The sequence below is a fragment of the Solanum stenotomum genome, chromosome 2 (genome assembly GCF_019186545.1).
Source record: "Solanum stenotomum isolate F172 chromosome 2, ASM1918654v1, whole genome shotgun sequence".
Classification (NCBI taxonomy): Eukaryota; Viridiplantae; Streptophyta; class Magnoliopsida; order Solanales; family Solanaceae; genus Solanum; species Solanum stenotomum.
Genome location: NC_064283.1, coordinates 52,932,797 through 52,957,657, shown reverse-complemented (window position 1 = coordinate 52,957,657; position 24,861 = coordinate 52,932,797). Strand labels below are relative to the sequence as shown.

Below are 24,861 nucleotides of genomic sequence, written 5' to 3'. Positions count from 1 at the left end.
ATCAGACTACCCTTCTTAAAAATTGATGAAAAATCTCTTATGGGTCCATCTATTGTTTGTGGTTTATTATACAGACCGTAGATTCCATTTGTGGAATTTACATTCAATTTTTAGGCTCAATATTTCATTGTACGGATCCAATCTACGACCATTATAAGTTTGTATGGACTGTAGATCAAATCCGTAGACTTTATACAATTTTACGGGTCCAAACTACAGACTATAGAAGTTCCTACAGCCAGTAGAATGGATCCATAGGAATTGGACCCCTAAATTAAATGTTTTTATTTTATCTTTTTGACTGTTTGACAATATGGGTCGTAGTTTATTAGTGCCTCAGGGTTGTTACATTTCATACCTTAAGGCCAAAAAGTTAGTTTCTAAGGGATACATATATCACTTAGTCCGAGTGAATGACTCTAGTGTTGAGACATCGCCTATTCAGTTAGTTCTAGTTGTGAGTGAGTTTCCTGAGGTCTTTCAAACGATCATCCTAGAGTCCATCCTGAGAGAGAAATAGACTTCAGAATAGGTATTCTTCCTTACACCCAACCCATTTCTATTCCATCATATAGAATGGCTCCAGTTGAGTTAAAAGAGTTGAATAAGGTTATCATAAAGAATAAGTATCCCCTTCCGAGAATTGATGACATTTTCGACCAATTGTGTCCAAAATTTGAATAAAGTTTAAGGATTGGATCTACGGTCTGTTTAAAAATATACGGGTCGTAGATTGGACCCACATAATTAAATCTTGAGCCTTAAAATTAAATATAAATTCCACGGATGGGATATACAATCCATAGAGCAAACCACAAACAGTAGATGGACTCGTAGGAGGTTTTTCGTTAGTTTTTAAGAATGGTAGTTTAGACTTTTCCCACCCCTTCTAAGCCTAACCCACAACCCTTTTTCACCTAATTAAGGGTCTAAACAATGTTCAAGTATACTTTTATGTTCTTTAACACTTCAAAGACTTAAACCAAGGATTCAAGAGGAGAAAAGCTAGGGTTTTCTAACATTCTTCAGATTTTGTTGATTTCACCAATAACTTTGTTCTTCCCAGGTATGTAAGGCTATCACTGTGATGGACTGAGTTAGTCCTCATACCCTACATCTACTTTCTATTAGTAAAAGAGTAATCTAGAGCTCTACCCTTAGTTTTAGTATTCTTGAGATGAGTTTTTGTTGAATTTCGAGTTGCGATTCCTAAATTTGAAGTTGCTATATATTATGCAATGAGATTTTTTATCTGATTGTTCATGTTTATTTCTCAGCAGGAACCCTATTATTTAAGTATTCATTGAGTTATTATTGAGAATCTTTTTCACCGAACAATTATCTTAAATTGATTTTCTAAGAAAGTAAAGACTAGTTTTGAGAAAAGTATAAAGAGAATTTTTGAGTAAAGTTTCAGGGGACTATTGAATTTAAAATTTATCATTTTTACATTGAGAAAAGAGAAAAAATGATTTCTAAGAGAGTAATGAGTTTAGCGTTATTTGAGAACAGTTAACTCTTTTAAGAGGTTATTTTGAGCAACTACCTCAAATTGAGAAAGAGTATGTTGTATACATTTGAGCATGCATATATATTTATTGGAGTAGTATTGAGCACCATTATGGGAATGAGTTGAGAAAAATCACATTCCTTATAAACCATGCAGCCAACATGAGTAAAAGATCATACTTTTTAGATGACTCCTTATTTCTTTCAAGCAAAGCTTTAGTGGATCCACTTAGTTGAGGTGTTCTATACCTCGATAAGGTTTAGGACAATCTGGCAGTGTGGACGGAATGATGTATCATCACATTACTCATAATGATGGTTGTCAATTAGTGTATCTCTCAAATAAGAGTAAAGAGTAATTTATTGTATTTTGTATACATCCTTGAGTTATCATCTTATTTTTATGAAGATTTAAATATTTCATCTCTTATTTTTTCTTTGTATTGAGTTGAGTAGAGGTGAGTATTATTCTAGCCTTATCAGTTCAGTTATTTATTCATTAAGCTTTATTACATACGCATATATTCAATGTACTGTTGTCATTCGACATACATCTTTCTATGATACATATATTAGTGTACAGGATCATCAACAAGCACTCCGTTAAGATCATTTGGCTTTCCAGTTTGCTTTTGGTGAGCCTCTTTGCATTCCGGAGGACTCTTTGCACCCCTAGATTTGGGGGTTTTAGCCACCCATCACAAAAATCAAAGAAATTATACCATTCATTAAAGCAACCATGGGTAACATAAAATTAAGTAAATACAAGCAAACCCACTTTGAATTTAAGTTCTATTTGTCAATTTGAAGAATAAAGTTGAAAACCCCCAAAAATTAGAAAGTATTCTTCGCAAGGTAAGCTTCTCATATAAATTCTCTCATTGTATATCTCTACTTTCTCTCTCTCCTTCGGGCTATTCATAGTTTCTCAAAATTTGGCCCAAAACTCAATACATGACCCTTGGGCGACATTATTCGGGATCGCCGATCACGTTTGTTGAATCACCCTCTACTCTTTAGTTTGCCTTTTTCAGCTCCTGGCTTCAGGTTTTTGAACCTCAGTCGGTGAGCTCATTTTTTGAGTTTGCATTTCATGTTCGTTATATCGCTTAGTACCACCTTAGTTTGACTTTCGAGCTTTCACTTTTTAGCCTTGTACAATTGCTTTCAGTGATGGTCAATAAGGTCGCCCTTCTCATTCGGCGAGTCACCTTTCCTCTTGGATGCCGCCGACTTGCCTCAATAAACACAAGTGGTGTGCACTGTCACTTTGGTTGAGGTCATGCTCATTAGGCGATCCACCTTTCTTGTTTGGCAATCATCAATTTATAGTTTAAACTTCTTTTTACATTTTTTGCAATTATTTCAAATATTCATCATTTCCTTGTCCATTAGCCTTCATAGCTACAAATTATCAAAATATCATTAGAATATGAAATGATTAGGCATTGAGGACACTAATTGTTGAACAAAATAGGCCTCAAAAGAGTGCAAATCTACCACTCATCAATAATCACAAAAAGCCATAGAATATTCACAATTTAGATAGAAATTAACAAGTAATCTATAAATCCTAAATTAATTCAATACGTCTTAATATTCCCATATAGTGGAATTATATTATGATAACGGTCAAATTAGCCTTAAAACAAGGTAAAAGAGTAAGTGGTCGTTAGCAATAAAAATACCCAACAAGAGTTGGGGTCAATCACACAAGAAACAATTTTTTGGCAATTGAAGAGACAAAGAATAAAAAGCTACAAGTTAACAAAAAGATGGATTTGGGAAAAAACATTATCAAGCAAGGGATATATGGGAATCGGGAAATTTGGAATTCAGTCAACACTCAAACGATCCATTACATTTCAACACATACAAAATTAATCTTAGACAAGCTAGATCATCATCAATCAACACTAATATCATTTCGGTCTCAAAGTGTTATATCACAAAATCTCTTTTTGGTCTAAGTCGTATTTAATGACAAAGTAACCTAATACCTTAATCTAAACCCCTATTTCTAATAAGTTTAGCATTCAACAAAGTAGACCCAAATCTTCTCCTTTTAGTCTCAAATTTAGGACTCAAAACCGAAATACGATTATTAATCTATTCATGAATTCCCATTCGAGAAACCCACTAAGTCCTAAAGTAGATTCGACTGTGCGTTCTCAAATCATAGGTTAAAACATGGTTAATAGATTAAACCCATTTCATGAATTTACGCTTGAAATCAAGTAATCACAAAAGCAATAGAATGATAAATCCAATAATCAAATAGTTTTGTCTATTTCTACAACAAAACCTTAATTTCATATACACAATTGCACCCATAATTCAAGCAATGTAAAACAAGAAATGAAGAAGGGGAGTAAAAGATTTTATTTTTAAGCACACAATCTTCAAACCTAAATATGAATTGTGAGGCAACATGCCTTCAAAATCTCAACCCAAAATAAGAACTCTATAAGTTTTTCTCTATACTCTTCTAAAGATGAACTACTCTCTATTCTATGAAGGATTTTGTGAATAATGACTGTTGGTGAGTGTAAAGAGGGATTCTGGGATAAATTAAGTGAAATTCCTATTTTGTCTAGAGGCCAGGCATTTGCTTTTTCTGGCCACAACAACTAACTCATGAGATTGCGACAAGCAGTGTTGCTGGGTCACACAATTGTGGACTTTCACCAGGCTAACGTGAGGTTTGAAATTCTTGGCCAATGCGATCGCAACCCCTGTTTGATGTGGTCGTGATGAGTACTTCAGTATACCAAATCATGTTTCTTCTTTTTGACCTCTTCTTACCTCAATTCCACTTGGTTTCTTCAAATATCTTCTAAATCAACTCTCAATTTTATTTTCGTACAAATATGAAAAAAAAAAACATATTAAAAACACCAATTCTAACCTAAATCAAGCCAAAACTAATAATAAAAGAGCCTCAAATGAGTGGAAATCCACCACACATCAAACTATGCAAATTTCAAAGGAAAACCTACTTATCTAGATGCAATTAATCCTTACTTGTAAAATACACTTGTCTATTTCTTTTTGTTAGTTCACCATTCATGAAGGGTATTGTTGGGTTTTAAATTGTGTGAATGGAAAATGAATAGTTGTGACTTTTCTTAAGAGTGGTGAATTTTCTGAAGAGTTGTGACTTTTTTAAACGGTTGCGACTTTTCTAAAGAATTGCGATTTTTCTGAAAGGGTTTGACTTTTTCTAAGGGTTGTGACTTTTCTAAAAAGTTGTGAATTTTCCAAGGGTTTTGACCTTTCAAGTAAGGTGGAATAAGTACATGTTCATACTGTCCATTTTTGTTTAGAAATAGAGGGGTTCCCTCACATTTTTTAACCAACAATTTTTTTGAACTTCTTATTCTTCACAAAACACAACTTCAAGTTTACTGTACTGTACTGCCTTTGAGTAATTTACCGATATCGTGATTTTAGGTACTAATATATCGGTGATTATGATCGTTCTATATTGTGAGGTTATATTCCATTAGTATCTAGTACTCAAGGGGAATAATTTCTCTAAGGACACACTGTGTATTCAGTGGGATCGATTTTTCTTTTTTTTTTCAACATTATTTTTGTTTTGTTGCAGATTATATTTTCAATATTGGTTCTTGCTTTTTGGTTTTTAAAATATACTTCAAACTTTGTTGTTTTTTTACGAAATTCTGCAAAGCTATTGTTCTAAGTATCTTAGTAATATAGATAAACAACATCATATTCAACCCTTTCCTTTAACAAGTGAACCTAGTCTCCCATTACATTTCTTAAGCCAAGAAAAAAACTATTACTATTATTGTTCCATGGAAGTCACTATTGACCTATAGCTATATATCTATTTTGGCTTTGATGAGTCATCAAGATGATTAATACCATTAGATTTTCTTAAATCTCTTCTTTTATCAATAATCCAAACACTTGGGTTGTGGTCCGATGGTGTTAGGGGGTCTGTGAAGACCCAATTTTTTTCTATTAGACATTGAAACCGTACTCTTGATCCTATACAAAATATGGTTGGAGGAGTAATCTAAAGTGAAAAAATATAGTGTACAGATTTTTAACCTCCTCCTGTAACATATTTTGTATAACAGATCCTCATAGATGGCAATTGTAATTGATATTTTAAATTATAGATCTTTCATTGATGGTAATTGTCATTGACCCCACTGTTCATCTCTTTAGCTAATTTGGCAAGTTAGTCAGCAACTAAACTTCTATGTAATTGATGGTAATAGAACATTGGCGATCATGTTATGGACTACCAAAGGGTTCACCTCCATAACAAAATCCTGATGACAATTGTTGTTGTCTCTAATATTACTATGGAAATGATTCTTTTGTTTACTCTGCCATCATTTTGTGCTCCAGACTTAAGCTTGACATAGAGTTTTTTGTCATAGTATTGACTGTAAGCACACTAATTAAAGAAATCAAAATAACAAGTTAATTGAATGGAATCCTTGGCGTAGTATCTAAAGTTATTGCCATGTGCTTGGACATTACAATATGATTTTAAAAAAATATGATTTTTCTTTTAGAAAAAATTTTGATAGAAAAAATAATAATTATATGTCTATTTATGAAATTTAACTATGATTCTATTTTCATAGAAAATATATAAATAGAAAACCATATTTACTAATCCGAAACAAAATATTTTGTGAAAGATAAACAAAACAAATCACAATTCTTATCTTGTGTTCACACTTTCTATTCTCTGTAATTTTCCTCCTATTTTTTTTAGGCATAATACATAAATATATTTTTTAACTTGGTCTCATTTCACATTTATGTCATTCAACTTTGGATGTGCGTAAATAGACACTGAAACTTGTATAAAGTTGAACAGATAAACACACATGTCCGACATGACATCCTACATGACAATTTGTATCCTATGTATGTTATGCCACATATGACTCATGTGTTTACTTATTGCACTTTGTAGAAGTTTAAGTCTCTACTTCTGCACACTCAAAATTTAAGGGGATAAATGTTAAATGAGGCAATGTTAAAGAGCACACTTATGTATTACACCAATTTTTTACCATATCAGATTCTATGTATCTATCACTTGTTTAACTCAACTTCTATATAAATATATCACTTACTATGATTTTTTAGTGTTTCTCTCTATCTCTAATCATCAATCAAAACTGTTTAAAGAGCTGTCTTCTATATATCTCATTTCTCTTAGTTCTATTTTAGTTGTTTCGTATACAAATTGATCGGGTAAATCATAAATCAAACCGATTAAAACTTGGTTTTTTCTGATCTCTTTGTTTATGTTTTTTGAACAGAAAATTATCAAAGAAAAATGGCAGATTCTGAGAAAGAACATGTTGGAGAATCATCAATGTGCCAAAAAAGATTAGAAAGGGAAAGGCAATGCCACAGACTCACCGTGGCACAAATTCATCAACTTGAAGCGTAAGATCAATTTTTTTTAATTAAAAATAAAGAACTTGAACATTCATATATGTTTAATTTTTTTGCTTGTTTGTTAAAGAGATGATGTTATTTTCGAAGAGGCATGAGTGAACAAATCAAAATTAATTAGTGATATAATAGTTAGTTTTCTATAATTGATTTTTGTACATCAATTTATGTTTAATTGGTGTTAATTTCATGTGTTTCTTTTTTCTTTTGTGTGGACTCGACTAATTTAGATTCACATTAAAAAGTCCCACTTTAGGGTTCCACTAATCTTGATTTACATAAAAAAAAATCAACTTCCAGTCCCATGTAACCTAGATTTGCTTTGTCAAATTTCACTTTAGAGCCCGAGTAATTCAGACTGGTGTTGGAAAGTGTCACTTTTGGGGCAAAATGTTCCCTACCATAGGTGCAACTGACAACTCCAAGTTCAGGACACGAACACTTGCACGAGACTTCTTATTTAAGGTTAAATGAGTACTTAGCTCTCACCAATTCTTGATGAGTTTCTGGTACCTTCTCGAAGGTATGACTAATCGATATGCACATTGGATATTAAATCTCTTTTTGAGGTAAAAACATTCTCTACCAAGGATAAAATTAATTTTGACACTCAAATTTGAGACCCCATTGAATGATAGAGAAATAATTATCAACTAACCATATATTTTTGATGATATATAAAGTCTTTTTTATTCTTTTCGTTTTAGGTTTATTTCTTTAAAAAGTGACTAATGATCATTGTTCTTTTTTATGAATTTTGAAATGAAGATTCGTCAATGAATGTTCGCATCCAAATGAAACCCAACGAAATCAGCTGGGTAGGAAAATAGGGCTTGACCCTAAGCAAATCATGATTTGGTATCAAAACAGAATGACTCAAACAGAGGTAATATTTTTTAATCTGTCCTTCTTCTATAAATGTAGTTATACTTAATTGATGGCTTATTATTGTTCTTATCATTATTATAGTTTTTATTCTTGTTCTTGTTCTTGTTATTCAATAATTAGAAATGAATGACTAATTAAAAGTAGGGAAGACTCCATGATGTGGCCAGTACATCTCTTTTGTTAGGCCCCAAAATTTCTTCTTCAAACTTGCTTACGTTATTCGAATGTGTGATTTAATACAACAATATATTCTTCTACTAAGAATTAGTACATTTACTTCCTTATTTTTATTCCCTCCATTTACGGTCAATTCTATTATTATCGATTTGACTTTTTCATAAAGAAAGTTAAAAAAAATATTGGTTTTACAACTAGGAACTAATGATTTTCCTTTTATGAATTCTTTAACTAATTAAAGAAGTCTTGGATTATTAAATGTGTGATTTGAACTAAGTCCAAGATAGTCAAAATGGTTTGAATAAACAAATGATCGGGTTAGTAAATTATTTGGGATGAGCTGGGCTTAAAATAGACCACAACTCAATATTCCAACTCGAACCAAAATTTACTTTTTTTTTAGTTTGTTTTGTTGTTATTTGTTTATTTACCAAACAGATTAGTTAATTATTTTTTTTATCATGATCATATTTAATGTCTCTTTTCTAGCTAATTAATTAATGTTTTGAAAAGAATCATTTTACAACTTATCTACTTTAAAGAAAGGGCTGATCTGTCTTATTTCCCAGTCTAGTCAGGATGGTTTGAATAAATAAATGAGTGGGTTAAAGATTATTTGGGATGACTTGGGTTAAAATGAACCACAACCTATTTTCTAATTTTAACCATAATTTTATTTTCTTAGTTTTTTTTTCTTGTAACTTCTTTACTAACAAAAAAAGAATTAATTAATCTTTTCTTTATGGTTAAATGTGATATCTCTTTTCTAGCTAATTTCTTAACGGATATTTTGAAAGGAATCACTTATGCCTTATCTACGCTAAGACATGGTTGATATGTCCTTATTGTTTACAACACTCTCAAGCATATTTGTCACTCAATTGACTATCAATGAAAGGTTTTCTAAATCATGTAGTATTTATTATTTATTCCTAACGAAATTGTATACAAGAACTCAATCTGACGAATGGTGAACCTATAATCGTCCATGCAAAGTAAAATTTCAAATAATAACTTTATTTACGTACTTCTTCTTTTGTATCAAATATTTCACTTGACAAATTTCTCATTTTGATATTTCAATACACAATTTATATTTGAATATGTGCAAACTTAGTTATTATTGTAGATATTTCATGTCTAATCAATTATGGCTCGTCTTTGAGAAGTGTAGTCTCCTTCTAAAGTAGATAAATATCAAGAAGTTCTCGCCAAATAAATTTAGCATCTTGTAAGATTTAAACAAAAATACGATTAATATATGTCTTCTTTAGAATGTCTAGTAGATCATATCAATTTCACGTACATAAAATTCACAAGGGGTTAATAAGAACGTACAACATAAAATATTTTTACGTTAATATAACTTGTAGATAAGTTTAATAAAATAGTAGATGATACAGATTCCATCAAATAATATATGACGATAACGATATGATGCTGATGTGATATGATTACTTAGTATAGTAAGTAACTTAAGAATTGGTTTTTTGTTTTGCAGCACGAAAGAATATCGAATATCATCCCTAGTGTTGTCGAAAGGTCTTCTGTGATGGGTTCAAATTTTGCACCACAAAAATCCTCTCTCGGATCTCCATCAAATTTGTTGAGCCAAAATATATGTGGATCTCTCAATGCATATCATTCTACTTTTCATCAAAAAAATAATACTAATGTTAGAGAACATCCAGTAAATACTAATAATATCCCAATAATTTCCTCATCACTACAAGAAAATTATGAATTTCATCATGATAATAGGGATAAATCAACTATTTTTGAGATTGCTGTTGCAGCTATGAATGAAATGGTTGAACTTTTGAAATTGAATAATCCAATCTGGATAGAATCACCATGTTATGAGGGGTGTTTTATTCATCGTGAGGTTCATGACAAGTTATTTCCAAATCAATATGGACCTTGTAAAACACCGATTACTCGATTGAATCATCGAAGGTTTGTGGAGTTGTGCCAATGAGTGCAATTGAGTTGATTCGAAATTTTGTTGATCCGGTAAGTTTCTTGAACGTTTTCATGTTATGATTGCTCACCTCAAGAGTGGTACATATTATTTGCTTTGGACCTAGGTTGATACAACTTATCAATGTGTCAGTACTAGGGTCTTTGTCTTGATTCATTATATATATATAGCTCCCTCTCATGTGTTGAAAAGGGCAAAAAATGTGCATGCTAACAACTTTTTGGATAGATTTATCGGAAGTAGCCAATGATTTATAATTTGCTATAAAATAAAAGCTTTTGATGCTGAAACATACCAAGCTAGAATCATGACTTTCAAAGTTGGTAAACTGAGAGATCGAAGATACTAGTATGACTTCTTATATTTTAATGACTTTTGAATTTTATCGCTATTTTAATTGACTTAGAATTTTTGACTAATTTTAAATTGGTCATTTCGTTTTAATTTTCTTCCATAATATAATTAATTAAGATGAGATCAAATAGATTGACAAATATGGACAATGAGTGTTTATATAGAAGTTTTAGGGCTAACCAAAAGAAAAATAAGTTAACTACATGAGTTTCAAACTGAAATTTTGATTAATAATCTGTTTATTTGGTTTTATAGGACTATGATTAGTTTAATCTATTTTGAAGCGTAACTATTGCTCTTGTTTAATCATTAATCATATACTTAAAAATAATTGATTTTTTATATGCAGATTAAATGGATGAACATGTTTCCTACTATTGTCACAAAAGCTAGGACTATTGAGGTATTTGATTCGGGAAATGTGGGAGGCTCTATACAATTGGTAAAATTATATTAGTTCATCTTTATATCTTTTTTCATAAATATTAAATTTCATTCATAAAAATGAATTAAGTTTTTCTTGGTTCATGAAAACAGATGTATGAAAAGTTGCATATTCTATCTCCTCTATTGGAAGCTAGGGATTATTTCTTTATACGTCATTGTAGAAAACTTGATCAAACAACATGGATTATGGTGGATGTTTCATATGATTTAATCAAAGAGATTCAAAGTGGTGAACCTTCTCATGCTTGGAAGTTTCCTTCTGGTTGTGCAATTCGAGATATGGACAATGGTGAAAGTATGGTAAGAATCATCTACTTTCTTTGTTGTAAGCAACTTTACCTTGTATTTCCGTAAGAGTTTGTTTGTTTCAACAACCTTATGAGTTGTACTATGGGATTGTATTAGATTCAATATATTTTTTTATTAATCTTAATTTAAAAGTGTTGAACCTAGCTCACATTATGTTATTCATGCCTAAGATGTTGAAATCAAAACAAGAGTGGATGAATAGTTTTCTCCTTATATGATATTACAGAATCCTCGTCTTATTAACAATTACTAAAAAATAAAAAATTTCAACGTACATACTTATCATAAATGTTTCCAATGGTGAAGCTAAATATATATACTTTTTTGCTTTCTTGATTGTTGTTTTCCGTGTAGGTTACTTGGATTGAACATGTTCAAGTAGATGAAAAAATTCAGGTTCATCATATCTTTAGAAACTTGTTGATTGGTTTTGAGACATATGGAGCTAAAAGATGAATCATTACACTTCAAAGGATGTCTGAGAGATACTGTAACACCCCAGAAAATTTTTTCGAACTAAGACTCGAACAGTTCTTCGTTGTGAGTAGGATTTTATTGAGGAATTAAAATTTCTTAAGTGTAAAGGTCACTAGATGCAGCACCTTGAGTTCCAAAAAGAATTAAATTGGAAATAGCAAATCTGAAATTTTGCAAGTTAAGCTAAGTATGAGTTTTTGGTCGACTTCAAACGATAATAACTCCTAGCTCAGGATGATTTAGGTGTTCTACCATATACCGTAGGAAATATCTTTGAATTATCTTTCTAACGCCACCGATTTTGATTAGTTTCGAGTTCGTATGAGTGAGATATGACACTTTAAAGTTAAGCTGCCCAGTTAAGGAAAGTTAACCGGAAATAGTGAGGGGTATTTTGGTCTTTTCCTTACCCAATCAGATTTAATTCATTTTTAGTAATATTTTAAGGGTGTAATCCTATTAGGTTCAGTTTTATAATCCTAGTTTACGCCTCGTGTTTTAGTTGAGAGTTCAAGAAGAGAAAAGAAGAGAAAAGAGGAGAGGATCAAGCTTTCGTCGAGATTCTTGCGTCTTGTTGCAGATTTTCCCCGTGGGTTTGATCCCTAAGAGGTATGTAAGCTTCCATAGTGTTGGGTTAGTTCACCCACATGCCAATCATGTTATTTTCAGCGCAAATTTCATTCTTGAAGTTGAAAGATTAGAGTTCTTGATGAGTTCTTGATAGGTGTTCTTGAAGTTCTTTTTAAATCTTATTGTGTTGGGTTTTTGATGATTTATTGAGATCAAAGTGAGTGTTTTAAGGGATGTATTGAGTATATTAGAGTGTACTTATGCTATGTAATCAATTCTAAGTGATTGGGGAAGAAACCGTTCGATTCTAGGTTAGGGGCCTGCCGCGATGCACCTGCCAGAGCGCCCCAAACCCACCTCTGAAGTTTAGGGGCTGGCGCCATGCACTACTAATAGCGTCAGGGTCGCCTGCCCCACCTAGTTTGTCGTCGATTGCCCCGTTTGAGTTTGTTTAAAGTGCACCTTCACTCCTTTTCGATTCTAACCACTCTAAGCTACTTCTAAACACCTAAAATCATTCCTAACATGATCATAACCTTGAATTCATAATTCAAATTCAAGGTAGCATTAAGAGTTAAGTTTTGAGAATTCTTTCAAACATTCTAAGAAAGTCCCTTTGAGTCCTTTTAAGGAAGTCTTCTATAACTTCTAGTAACTTGTTTTAAGACTCAAGCAAGTGAGTATGAGGATGAAAATAATGTATTCATGAGTCAACCTTGTCATCACGAGATCCTCCATGCATGAACCAAACTCTTGAATTCATAATTCACAATCAAGAGAAAGTTAAGAGTAGAGTTCAAGAAAAGCTTATGAGTTCAATTCTTAATCCATCGAGATCAACTATCAATTTGAACTAAGTTCTGAGAAAGTAAGTATGAGAATGAGAAGAGTTGTATTCACGAGTTTCATGTTATTAAGTAGACTTCGAGTCGAGTCATTTATGCTCATAACTTCCGCGTGAACTCGAGCAGTTGACTACCTTTGAGAGGAGTAGTATCTTCAATTTCTAAGTCTTGAGTAATAAGTTTCTAATGCTTTGAGATTATATTTCTAATCATTGGACTATTACATGTTACCCATGAAGTCTTTGGGTTGAGTCGTTCATGCTCATAATTTCCGCATGAACTTCATCAGTTCAGTATCTTGAGATGAGGAGTATTGTTGAGTCCTTGAGTTGAGTAGTTCATACTCATATTTCAGCATGAACCCTCTGAGTTGATCATTCTTGAAATGAGTAGTATCATTGAAGTTCTTGAGTTCCAAGTATTGAGTTATATCTATGGTTATTGAAAACCTTGCATTGAATCATTCATGTCCCTAATTCGGCATCAACCATATTTTAGGAAGTCTTTTTCAAATATTTTAACTTTGTTTTAAGACTCAAATTTTCAAGTTAAGCAAAGAGTAAATAGTTGAGTCCATTTCTCAAAAAGCTATAAGGGAACTAAGTATTCCCAAAGAGTTTATAAATATTTTCACATTTGAGCAAGAAAAGGGAACATCGATTCCAAGAGAGCTTTTAAGCTAAGTTTTGAGTAATTATCTCAATTCACAGAAAGATTTTGTTTTTACAAACACATGAGCTAAGTATATTTTGGGAGTAGTATTGAGCACCGATATGGGGATGCGAGTTCATATTAACTCAAGTCTCCATAAACCATGTAGCCGTCATAGATAGTAAAGGATCATACTTTTTAGATGACTCCTTAAGATGCTTTTAGCATAGACTAGTGGATCCACTAAGTTAAGCGTTCTATATGACGGCAAAGTATATGACAGTTCTGGCAGCGTAGGCAAGACGCTGTATCACCACTTAGGCTCATATTGGTGGTTGTCGGTTAGAGAATCTCCCACAAAAACTATATTACTTTATTATATAAGTAAAGTTGAGTTAGTTATTGCATTGTCTTTAACGAACTGAGTTATTTTTACTCTTTTATAAAGCTTTCCATATATTGCATGCGTATTGTTGCTTTATATTGAGTTGAGTACTAAGAGTCGAATATCATATCTTTGAGTTGAGTATCTAATCTCTAAGTTGAGTATCTTATTCTTGAGTACTTATGAGTTGAGTAAGTTTAGTAGCTTTGAGTATCCTTGAGTATTCCTTGAGTTGAGAAAGTTTGAGATGAGGTACGTATGTTTCTTTTTTATCAAGTTTCAAGCTTATGTTTATGTTTTAGAATTCCTCTTACATGCTCGTACATTCCACGTACTGAGCCATTTGGCCTGCATCTTCTCATGTTGCAGACACATGTATTCAGGATCATTAACATGAGATTCGTTGATACATCCGGGAGTTTGAGTTAGCTATGGTGAGCCTCCTTGTTTTCGGAGGATTTCATTTACTTTTCAGTTTAGTTAGGATGTTGTAGTCTTATCCCGACTTCCATCTTTATAAGTTAGAGGCTTCATAGATAGTCAATATAGTCGAGAAGTCTGTATTATTCATTTATTTTATTAAATGTTTTAAAGACTTAAGTTGCCTATTTTATGGCGAGTTGAATATATTATTTTTATTCAGAGTTTTCTTTTGAGTTAAAGCTTTGTATTTGAGTTATTGATTTTATTCAGTTTTTAAGCTGTGTATGCTTGAATCAGTTTTCCGCTTGTAGTCAGCCAGGATGAGGGTTCGCTTGGGGACCATCAATGGTTCTCGAGTGCCTGCCATGGCCAGGGTGTAGGCTCGGGTCGTGACAAACTTGCTATCAGAGCACAGAGTTCAAGTGTCCTAGGTGTCTATGAAGCCGTGTTAGTAGGTTCTCGTTTATGGTTGTGAGGGCCCCACTTCTATAAATGAGGGACTGCAGACATTTAAGAAAAGTTCCCCTTCTTTCATACTCTAAATCGTGCAATAGAGCTATGTCATAGAGACTTATTCTAACTCGTGTGTTTCTCAGATTCTTCCGACTACCCATCATACTAGAGATGGTTGAAAAGTAAAGTCAGTTCTTTGTCGATGAGTTGTTCTTAGCTACAGTCTTGAGAAAGTCATGAGACTCCAGAGGGGCTTGAAAGTACCCCAAAGAGTAAGTTAAGTGTTCAGTTTCAAAGTAATGCACCCATAATTATATGAATTGTGCATTTGGGGTAAAAGCAAGTTGTACTCTTTTCCTTATGCCTTGTTTGAGCTGAGATCCTTTTTAAGAGGTATGTTTAGAGCTTGAGTAGTATTTTCACCCGAAAAGGTAGCATGAGTTACGAGATCATGAGCAGTAGTAGTGAAAGAGCCTAGAGTTACAGAAAAGTATGCAGAGGTTTAGTAATCATAGAAAGGGAGATAGTGATGAGGCAAGCTATGTTACTATAGTCATGCACCCAATATGTTTTTAATGAAGCATTTTCCCTTATGGGTAGACTAAGAAGTGATGAGTTGTGAAGATTGCATCATAGAAGGTAGAATGGGTTTTAGATAGAAAGGAGTTTGAGATGAAGTGTCATTGTGTAGGAAATTACCAAGTGCGAGTGTTGAATAAAAGAGCAGAGTATTCATGAGGTGTTAGATCTAAGCTAGGCTTATGATTTTGAGAGAGAGCCCATAACATTCAAAGTGGTATAGAATTAATTAGGCATTGATGTATAGTGAATGAGTGAATAGTACTCAAGTTGTGAAGGGAAATGTGATAGTAAATTGTAATTATGAATACTACGAGGTGGGGATTGACTATTGGTCATAAGCTCCTAGTGGACGAGTGTTTCTGAATTTGTATCTAGTAGTTGTAAGTTAGTATAGTAAGCGAGCAATCATATTAATATTTAGGTTTAGTCATAAACACTAAGCTTGAATTTGAGATGAGTGTCATGATCAAAGGAATGACAACATGAGAGTGATGATGTTAGTCTTGAGATTTGATCTAGAAGACTTGACATAGAGTAGGTGAGGAATTGAGGTGATTAGCTTCAATAGATATGAGTGGTACAAGTGAGAGACCCTAACATTTAGATAAGGGCAGTGAAGTGTGGCTAAGTCACAAGAGTAACAAGAGCATTAAGAGAATGTACACCAGTTAAAGATGTGGAGTAGGTCCATAGCCTTCAAGTGTTACCTTTAGACCTAAGGGGGAGATGATAAGATGAGAAATCAAGTCAAGTGTTGAGAATTTCTTAAGGATTTGGTTATTAAGAGTCCATGCAGTTGTTAGAATACTAAGCCTGAATGTGGTGTTAAAGAGTAATAATCTTGGGATGAGATTCCCTATAGAGAGGTGTAGAACCTGAACCTATGGATTTGGGTTAAGCTTGAATATAGTGAGAGTGCACCATTAGATGCAGACCTTAGTAAGAGTAACCCATTCCATACCCAGTCCAATCGTCATTCAAGGACGAATGATCCCAAGAAGGAGATATTGTAACACCCTAGAAAAAATTTTCGAACTAAGACTGGAACCGTTCTTCGTAGTGAGTAGGATTTTACCGAGGAATTAAAATTTCTTGAGTGTTAATGTCACTCTATGTAGCACCTTGAGTTCCAAAAAGAATTAAATTGGAAATAGCAAAATCTGAAATTTTGCAAGTTAAGATAAGTATGAGTTTTGGGTTGACTTCAAACGATCATAACTCCTAGTTCAGGATGATTTGGGTGTTCTATCAGATACCATAGGAAATATCTTTGAATTATCTTTCCAACGCCACCGAGTTTGATCAGTTTCGAGTTCGTATGAGTGAGATATGACACTTTGAAGTTAGGCTGCCCAGTTAAAGAAAGTTATCCGGAAATAGTGAGGGGTATTTTGGTCTTTTCCTTACCCAATCATATTTAATTCATTTTTAGTAATATTTTAAGGGTCTAATCCTATTAGGTCCAGTTTTATAATCCTAGTTTACGTAGGGTTTTAGTTGAGAGTTCAAGAAGAGAAAGGAAGAGAAAAGAGGAGAAAAGAGGAGAGGATCACGCGTTCATCGAGATTCTTGGGTCTTGTTGTGGATTTTCGCCGTGGGTTTGATCCCTAAGAAGTATGTAAGCTTTCATAGTGTTGGGTTAGTTCACCCACACACCAACCATGTTATTTTCAGTGCTAATTTCATTCTTGAAGTTGAAAGATTAGAGTTCTTGATAGGTGTTCTTGAAGTTCTCTCTAAATCTTGTTGTGTTGAGTTTTTGATGATTTATTGAGATCAAAGTGAGTATTTTAAGGGATGTATTGAGTATATTAGAGTGTACTTATGTTAAGTAATCAATTCTAAGTTATTGGGGAAGAAACTGTTCGATTCTAGGCGAGTTAGGGTGAGAGAACGAGCAAAGAAGTTCGTCAGATTTTCTGGGTTAGGGGCCTGGCGCGATGCCCTGCCAGAGCGCCCCAAACCCACCTCTGAAGTTTTGGGGCTGGCTCCCCGCGCCACCCATAGCACCAGAGTTGCCTGCCTCACACAGTTTGTTATCGGTTGCCCCGTTTGAGGTCGTTTAAAATACACCTTCACTCCTTTTCGATTCTAACTACTCTAAGCTACTGATAAACACCTAAAATCATTACTAACATGATCATAACCTTTAATTCATAATTCAAATTCAAGGTAGAGTGAAGAGTTAAGTTTTGAGAATTCTTTCAAACATTCTAAGAAAGTCCCTTTGAGTCCTTTTGAGGAAGTCTTCTATAACTTCTAGTAACTTGTTTTAAGACTCGAGCAAGTGAGTATGAGGATGACAAGAATGTATTCATGAGTCTACCTTGTCATCATGAGATCCTCCGTGTCATGAACCAACAAAAATAAATTATTCTCTGAAAAATCTTCTATCACACACTTATTTGATAAGTCAATATTCATTTATCTTTTTTTAAATTTTTTTTGTATTTTTTCAGTGGTTAATGATCTAGAAGGTCTCGACAATGTGATGCAAATATCTCTAAGGATGGTGAAGAGGTTTTGTGAAATCTTAAGCATGACAAGAAATTTAGTTTATGCAACTTCATCACAGTTGAACAGAGAAGATAGAGTATCGATAAGAAAAAATGAAGAATTTACCCAACAAAAAGGATTCATTGTTACTTCTTCTACTACCATTTGGCTTCCTCATTCATTCCAAACTGTTTTTAATTTTCTCAAAGATGATAATACACGGTGTCAGGTATGTTTCAACATATTTATAGTGACGTGGTTTGTTCAAATATTTATTTAGTTGTTATAATGAAAAGATGATATTGATATCGATATTAAGGAAAACTTATATGTTATACTTGAATGTTGTTATATATAGGTTTGATTGTATATATATTTTTATGAAGATTCAATTTTTAATGCATTGAACCAAACGTCTGATAAAAAATAAATTTTGTGTTATCAATTCTTGTACAACTTATTTTTTAAAACAAAACAAACTCTAAACCTACACTTATAAAAAGTAAGATAATTTTAAAATTTAAATGAGTTATTTGTTAAGAATCTTCGAAACCATTAGTAATAGTCCTGAATTCGACCAATCTACTAATACTCATACTTAGCTATCATATTATGTTATCTACATAACTTATTAGTTCGTACACTAACATTTCTTCAATTGTTATAATGTATATGCAGCCTTATGTATCAAAAGAGAACAACATGTTAGTTCTTGAAGAGTCAGGCATTGATGAAATTGGAGCATTTTTAATCTATGCACCCATAGATTCACTAACAGTCAATTCAATTGTCAATGGAAGTGATGCCAAAAAAGTTACCACTTTGCCTTCAGGTTTCATCATAAGTTCTGATGGTCGCTACCCCTTGTGCAGAGACAATAATGGAAATTTACAAAATGGTTCAATTTTGACAGTAGCTTTTCAAATATTAACCATTGGCCATCCCAATGATAATTCAGTCTCTCAGAAGGAAAAGAAGAGTGCAGTAACTTCTTTTCATACCCTTTTGAGCTCTACAGTTTTAAAAATTAAGAAAATATTAGATTGCTCTGATTAAGGATTATAATGGTTTGGCTTCGTAATGTAAGGATGATGGTTCTTCTTCTTGTGTTATGATATTTTCAAGATAGTGAGATATGCTATTGCAATTATATCTTATATTGATAGACTAAATGTGAGATTTCTCATTTCTTTGGTAACTTAATTTAGCCTGTTTTGACAAATTATCAAAAAATTTCTCCGTATTTTCCTGCTCAATTTCATAAATACTTATTTTTGTTCATTATGTTTGTTCATTGTCATGTATGAATTTCACGACTTTCTGATTTTGCTAGTCAAATCTAGTGTAGTAATAGTATGTATAACATTCAGATTGGATGCACTTATAAATAAGAATTAATAATGTGGTCAGTTGCCATCATGCTTTTAATGCTATATATTCTTTTTAAAAGTATCTAACTTGTATCCTTCATTGACATACTTCAATTTCCTCTGCCTCCGCCTCCTCCCCTTCCATGTTTTATTATAGTAGGCACTATAGGATTTTATTTTTGGCACACTACAATCAATTTGTATCCTTGGAATTGAAATTAAATGTATATTTTTTTGTTTATTATCAAAAAGCAGGTCATTAATACAACACAACTTTGTAATTATTTCGTGACACCATCACCAAAAGTACAAAAAGCCTAACAAATTATACAATTTTGTGGTGCTAACTATGTACCCAAAAAACTCATCTTACAAAAACACTAGCTATGTTATACTTCGACCTAAGGCTGGGCATTTGGCGCTTGTCAAGTTGTTGTTTCTCTTCACTGTAAGATGTTGGAAGGAATTGATTCAAGTCCTCGTCGTTGGTTGATGAGAATTTATCAAGAAAAACACCTCTTCTGTTTCCCTGTTTAGTAATACTAAGTGATTTGGATTCCATCCCTCTTATTGTAGTAAATAATGTCATCCACAATTTGCTGAAGATTCAGGTTGCAAGAGTCCTCCTTTTACCATGTTCGTGTTCTAAATTGAAATTAGTATGTCCATTATTTGAGACCACCAATTCACTCTGTAGTATTGATACTACTACAATGTATTGAAAAGGAGAATGTGATCATGTCACGATCCAAAGTATCCCCTAGGTGTAACATGGCGTATAGGACCCCAACCAGCCCTACATAAGACACTTATTATACATCATACAAATAATAGAAGTAAAGAGTTGAAAATCATGGTTTTATATCATAAAGGAGTTTAACAAAGTAGAAGTGTAATCATAAGTCTTAGCAAGCGATCTATTACATCATAAGGAAAGTGATTGTGACGTAACCCTACATCACATACAAATCTAAAAACTAAAGAAAGACATGACCAAGTAAAAGTATCTCGGTCCTCGGAACATGAAGATTCACCAATCTTCAATGTCAAAGAAATAAACTTGCCACAAGTATAGGAGGTACGAGTGTTGGAACCTGCATTAGTGAAATAATGTAGGCACAAGTATGCATTAGTACATGGAATGTACTTAGTATGGGGCAATATGCATCATATAGGCATGGTAGCATGAATGGCTTAAACCATGTTGTGCATGACCAACATTTGAGCATTTAAAATCTTAAAGAAGAAATGGCATATAAAGCATGAAATATAGTCAATGCATTTAAAATAAGAAACATAAAAAAGCTTTAAAGAAACATAGTCATTTTTGTGGGATCTTAGCTTTAACCGACAATAAGACAATGTGATCTATATCATTGTCATGCCCGAGGCTACCCTCCTAGGACGCAGACATAGGACCTAGGATTACGAGTGACCCCAAGCTAACCAATTCGGTATATCATAAGCATACTAAAGATAAACTGAATCAATAAATATTGTGCGGAAGCTAATCATAAGATAATCTGAAATGATGGGGATTACCCATACAATATCTGAATATATAAATACCGAGAGTTTAATAACAACTAAAAAGTTAAACTCAAATACTAAAGTTGAATCTAACTATGTCAGAAAATAGCCTCTTACTAAATAGAAGTGTTGGGACATGCCCGATCTTAATCTAGCAAATACTGAATACTAAAGACTAAAAACAAAGGAAGATAATCATGTAAATCATCATCGAAGAATGAGGACTCACCACTGATAATGCTGCACTGAAGATCGGGAACTGTTCTATGCATGATCTAGAAGCTGAGAACCGGAACCCACATTACGAGAAGATGTAGCGCACAGTATGTGTCAGTACTTGAAAGGTGTTGAGTAGAGTAAAGCTGAACAATAACATAAATGAACCAAAACATATATCTGATTAATGATATGAGATAAGCATGATACTATATTGAGAATACTGAACATGAACTAACTAATGCAATGACCAAGTCTATAACATGCTGAGATTGAAATCTAACTGTAACTGATAACATGGTCAATGCAATATAATCTGACTGGACTGTGGGAGCTACTAATAACCGATATAAAACTACATGAGCTAAATGTAGAGTCTAATGTATACGCTCCATCGAGAGGACCCAATACCTTGCCAGAGGTATAGAGGCATGACTGGCGTGATCACTTAAATGATGCCCACAGAGGGGACTTACAACCTACGGGGCACATAGTTCTGGGACTTGAGGGTGACTGACCCTAGTCCACTCGGTATTAAGCTACTCCTAATTGATTAAGTAATTATCACATTTTGACTAAATTTCTATAATACTGGATAGCTCAATATACTAATATGCTAATTGAAAATGCAACATTAATTTCTGATAATGAAACATTTGAAAACGGAGGCATGCACATTTATTTATTTATCCTAGCTAATGCAATTCATAAACTAAAATAACTACATAACTAGAGTTCTGAGTTTATACAAGAATCGATGCAAAACAATACTAAAATCATAATAATCTAATTAGGAACATTATAGTAACTAATTCATAATAATCTGCTAAAATTCTAGAAACCCTAGGTCTAGATAATATGAAGGGAATCAAGAATCTGACTGAATTCTAGGGACCTAATGGGTGAAAGGAACCTACTAGTGAAATCCTACATACCTGGTGTCGATTTCCATGGAGAAATCTTTGGATTTCGAGGCTGGAACTGATGAATTTTTTGTGAATAATTGATTAGGTTAGCTTCTAATTTGTTTACTAGGCTAAAACTGACATAAACTACGTAGTTTAGGTGTCCAACATGACCCTACTTAAAAAGTCTGACGGGATGACCACGACCCCTATGACGGGCCGTCAAAGGGAGAACGGACTGTGGGCCGATCGTGGTCCTTGGTCTAGTAGCTGAATATTTTTGGGCCTCTCTACTATAGTCCACTTTACGAACCGTGTGAAGTATCTTGGACCTTAAAGGTCCTCATGGTCCTTCAACTGGGTTAGAGGCTGCACTGGCTCAACTTAACAAAAGACACCACGACTCGTCGCCGAGACCACATCTCGTGAAGGGCCCCGTGGTCTGACATTTGATCCTGGTGATTCCATCTGAATTTCACGAGCACCAGCACGGACCGTGAGGTGGTCCATGGCCCATGAAGGACTTTGTAGTCCACCGCTGATGGGAAGGTGATAACACCATGGGCAGGTCGACGGACCATGGTCCCTTTCACGATACGTGATCCCTGTCGTGGTTCACTAGTCCTGGAGTTTTTCTGTTGCATTTTATAAGTCTGAGTTCTAAGGTGTTACAATATATCCCCCTTGGGAAAATTCATCCTCAAATGAAGTCTAAACTAGCTGGTTAGGGAGGGAAAGAGCTGCAAACCCTGCCACTAATTTGTAGGACTGATTTCTGATTGAACTAATTTCCAAGAACAAGAAAATACGTTGAAAATGCAACTACAAACTGAAAATACATGATACTGCGACTGAAACTACGCATGAATGACTAAAAAATTGAAGAGGAACTATTACCTCAATCTTGAGTGGAATCGGAAGGAAAGAGATGAGCATACTTGGCCATCATGGCTGTTTCTGCTTCCCAAGTAGTTCTCTCTACGGACTGACTCCTCCACAAAACCTTCACTAAAGCGACTTCTTTGTTTCTCAACCTTTGAACCTGATGATTAAGAATCTCAATGGGTACCTCTTCATAAGTGATACTATCCTTCACATCCACACTTTCTAAAGGTACAATAGACGCTGGAACACCCACACACTTCTTCAACAACGAAATGTGAAAAACTGGATGCACTGCAACTAGTTCTGCTGGCAACTTTAATTCATAAGCCACTTTACCAACTCTTTTCAAGATCTTATAAAGGAATACATATCTAGGACTGAGCTTCCATTTCTTGCCAAATCTCATCACCACCTTCATAGGTGACACTTTCAGCTAAACCCAATCATCAACTTGGAACTCTAAGTCCCTTCTCCTTACATCTGCATAGGACTTTTGGCGACTCTGGGCTGTCTTAAGTCTATCTCTAATGAGCTGCACCTTCTCCATGGCATCATGAACTGATTCTGGCCCTATCAAGGCTGCTTCACCAACTTCAAACCAACAACTGGAGATCTGCAGCTACGACCATACAATGCATCATATGGAGCCGTTTGAATGCTGAAATGGTAACTATTATAATAGGCGAACTCTATATGAGGAAGGTGATCATCCCAACTTCTCTTGAAATTGATCACTCAAGATCTCAACAAGTCTTCTAAGGTATTAATGGTACGCTCTGCCTGACCATCCGTTTGTGGCTGAAATGTTGTGCTAAGATTAACTTGAATACCAAGACCTTTGTGAAATGACTTCAAAAAATTAGAGGTAAAGGGCTCAATAATAATCCAGTGATAGATGAGCATGTGGAACTAGTGAAGGATAAGAATGGTCAGGATCGTGGTGGTAATCTACTCGAAGATGCATTGAGGGTATAGAATCCACCAGAACCAATGTTGCGGGTTAACTATAGGGTTGACTTCAATACCGTTGATTCCGAAGGACTTATTGTTCTACCTTCTCTACCTTCGGGGCATACATTTGTGGTGACTAGCAGTCTGATACAGATGCTTACAATGAGGGCTTTGTTTTTTGTTATGGCATAAGAGGACCACATGGGCACATGGCCAAGTTGATGAGTGTTTGCAAGAGTAGTGTGGGTCGACCAAAATTGGACATGGATGTCATAGGGTTGAGAGTTTTCCATTTTTCATTGACCGGTGATGTTGTGGTGTGGTTTTCTGAGCTCCCATATAACTCAATTCATACATGGGATCAATTGCATAAGGTGTTCATGGCGAAGTACTTCCTATTGTCTAAGAAGTTGAACCTAAAATACAAACTGAACAACTTTGTAGCACTACCTAGAGAATCCGTGAGCAGTTCACGGGATAGGTTCACTGCATTCATAAAATATGTCCCAAATTACCGCATTGATGATGAGTCACTGAAGGAATACTTCTACAGAGGCCAGGATGTCAATTGTAAGGCTGTGCTTGATACTATCGCTTGGGGTTCATATGGTCAGTGCACTTTTAAGCAGATCACTGAGAAATTGGAGAAAACCTCCCGAAATAACAAAGCTTGGAACACTAGAAAGTCAGAAACTAGGAGGAGCATGTTTGCAGTTCAATATGTACCTAGCCAATCTGCTGATGACATTCGTGAGGAGATGGCTCAGATGAGGACCGAACTGGGTTGGTGTTAAAGCATGTGAGCGAAGGTGTCGAAAAGGTAAATGCTTTGAATTATTTTACCAGGAATCCACCACCACCGGTTGAGAAATGCTACAATGAAGAGGATGCATACTTGGTGAATCATCAGACGGGGGGTTTCAGAGCCAATGCACAAGGTTCCAACTCAGAAAATTGGTGCCAAGGGCAAGGAAACCAAGGTCAGAACTATGGCGACAAC

At 34.2% G+C, this 24,861-nt stretch overlaps 1 pseudogene; it reads left to right on the top strand.

Annotated features, from left to right (window-relative positions):
- The window catches only part of LOC125856098 (homeobox-leucine zipper protein HDG11-like), a 28,070-nt pseudogene extending 9,010 nt beyond the window's left edge, over window positions 1-19,060 (top strand).
- Window positions 19,061-24,861: the final 5,801 nt, after the last annotated feature.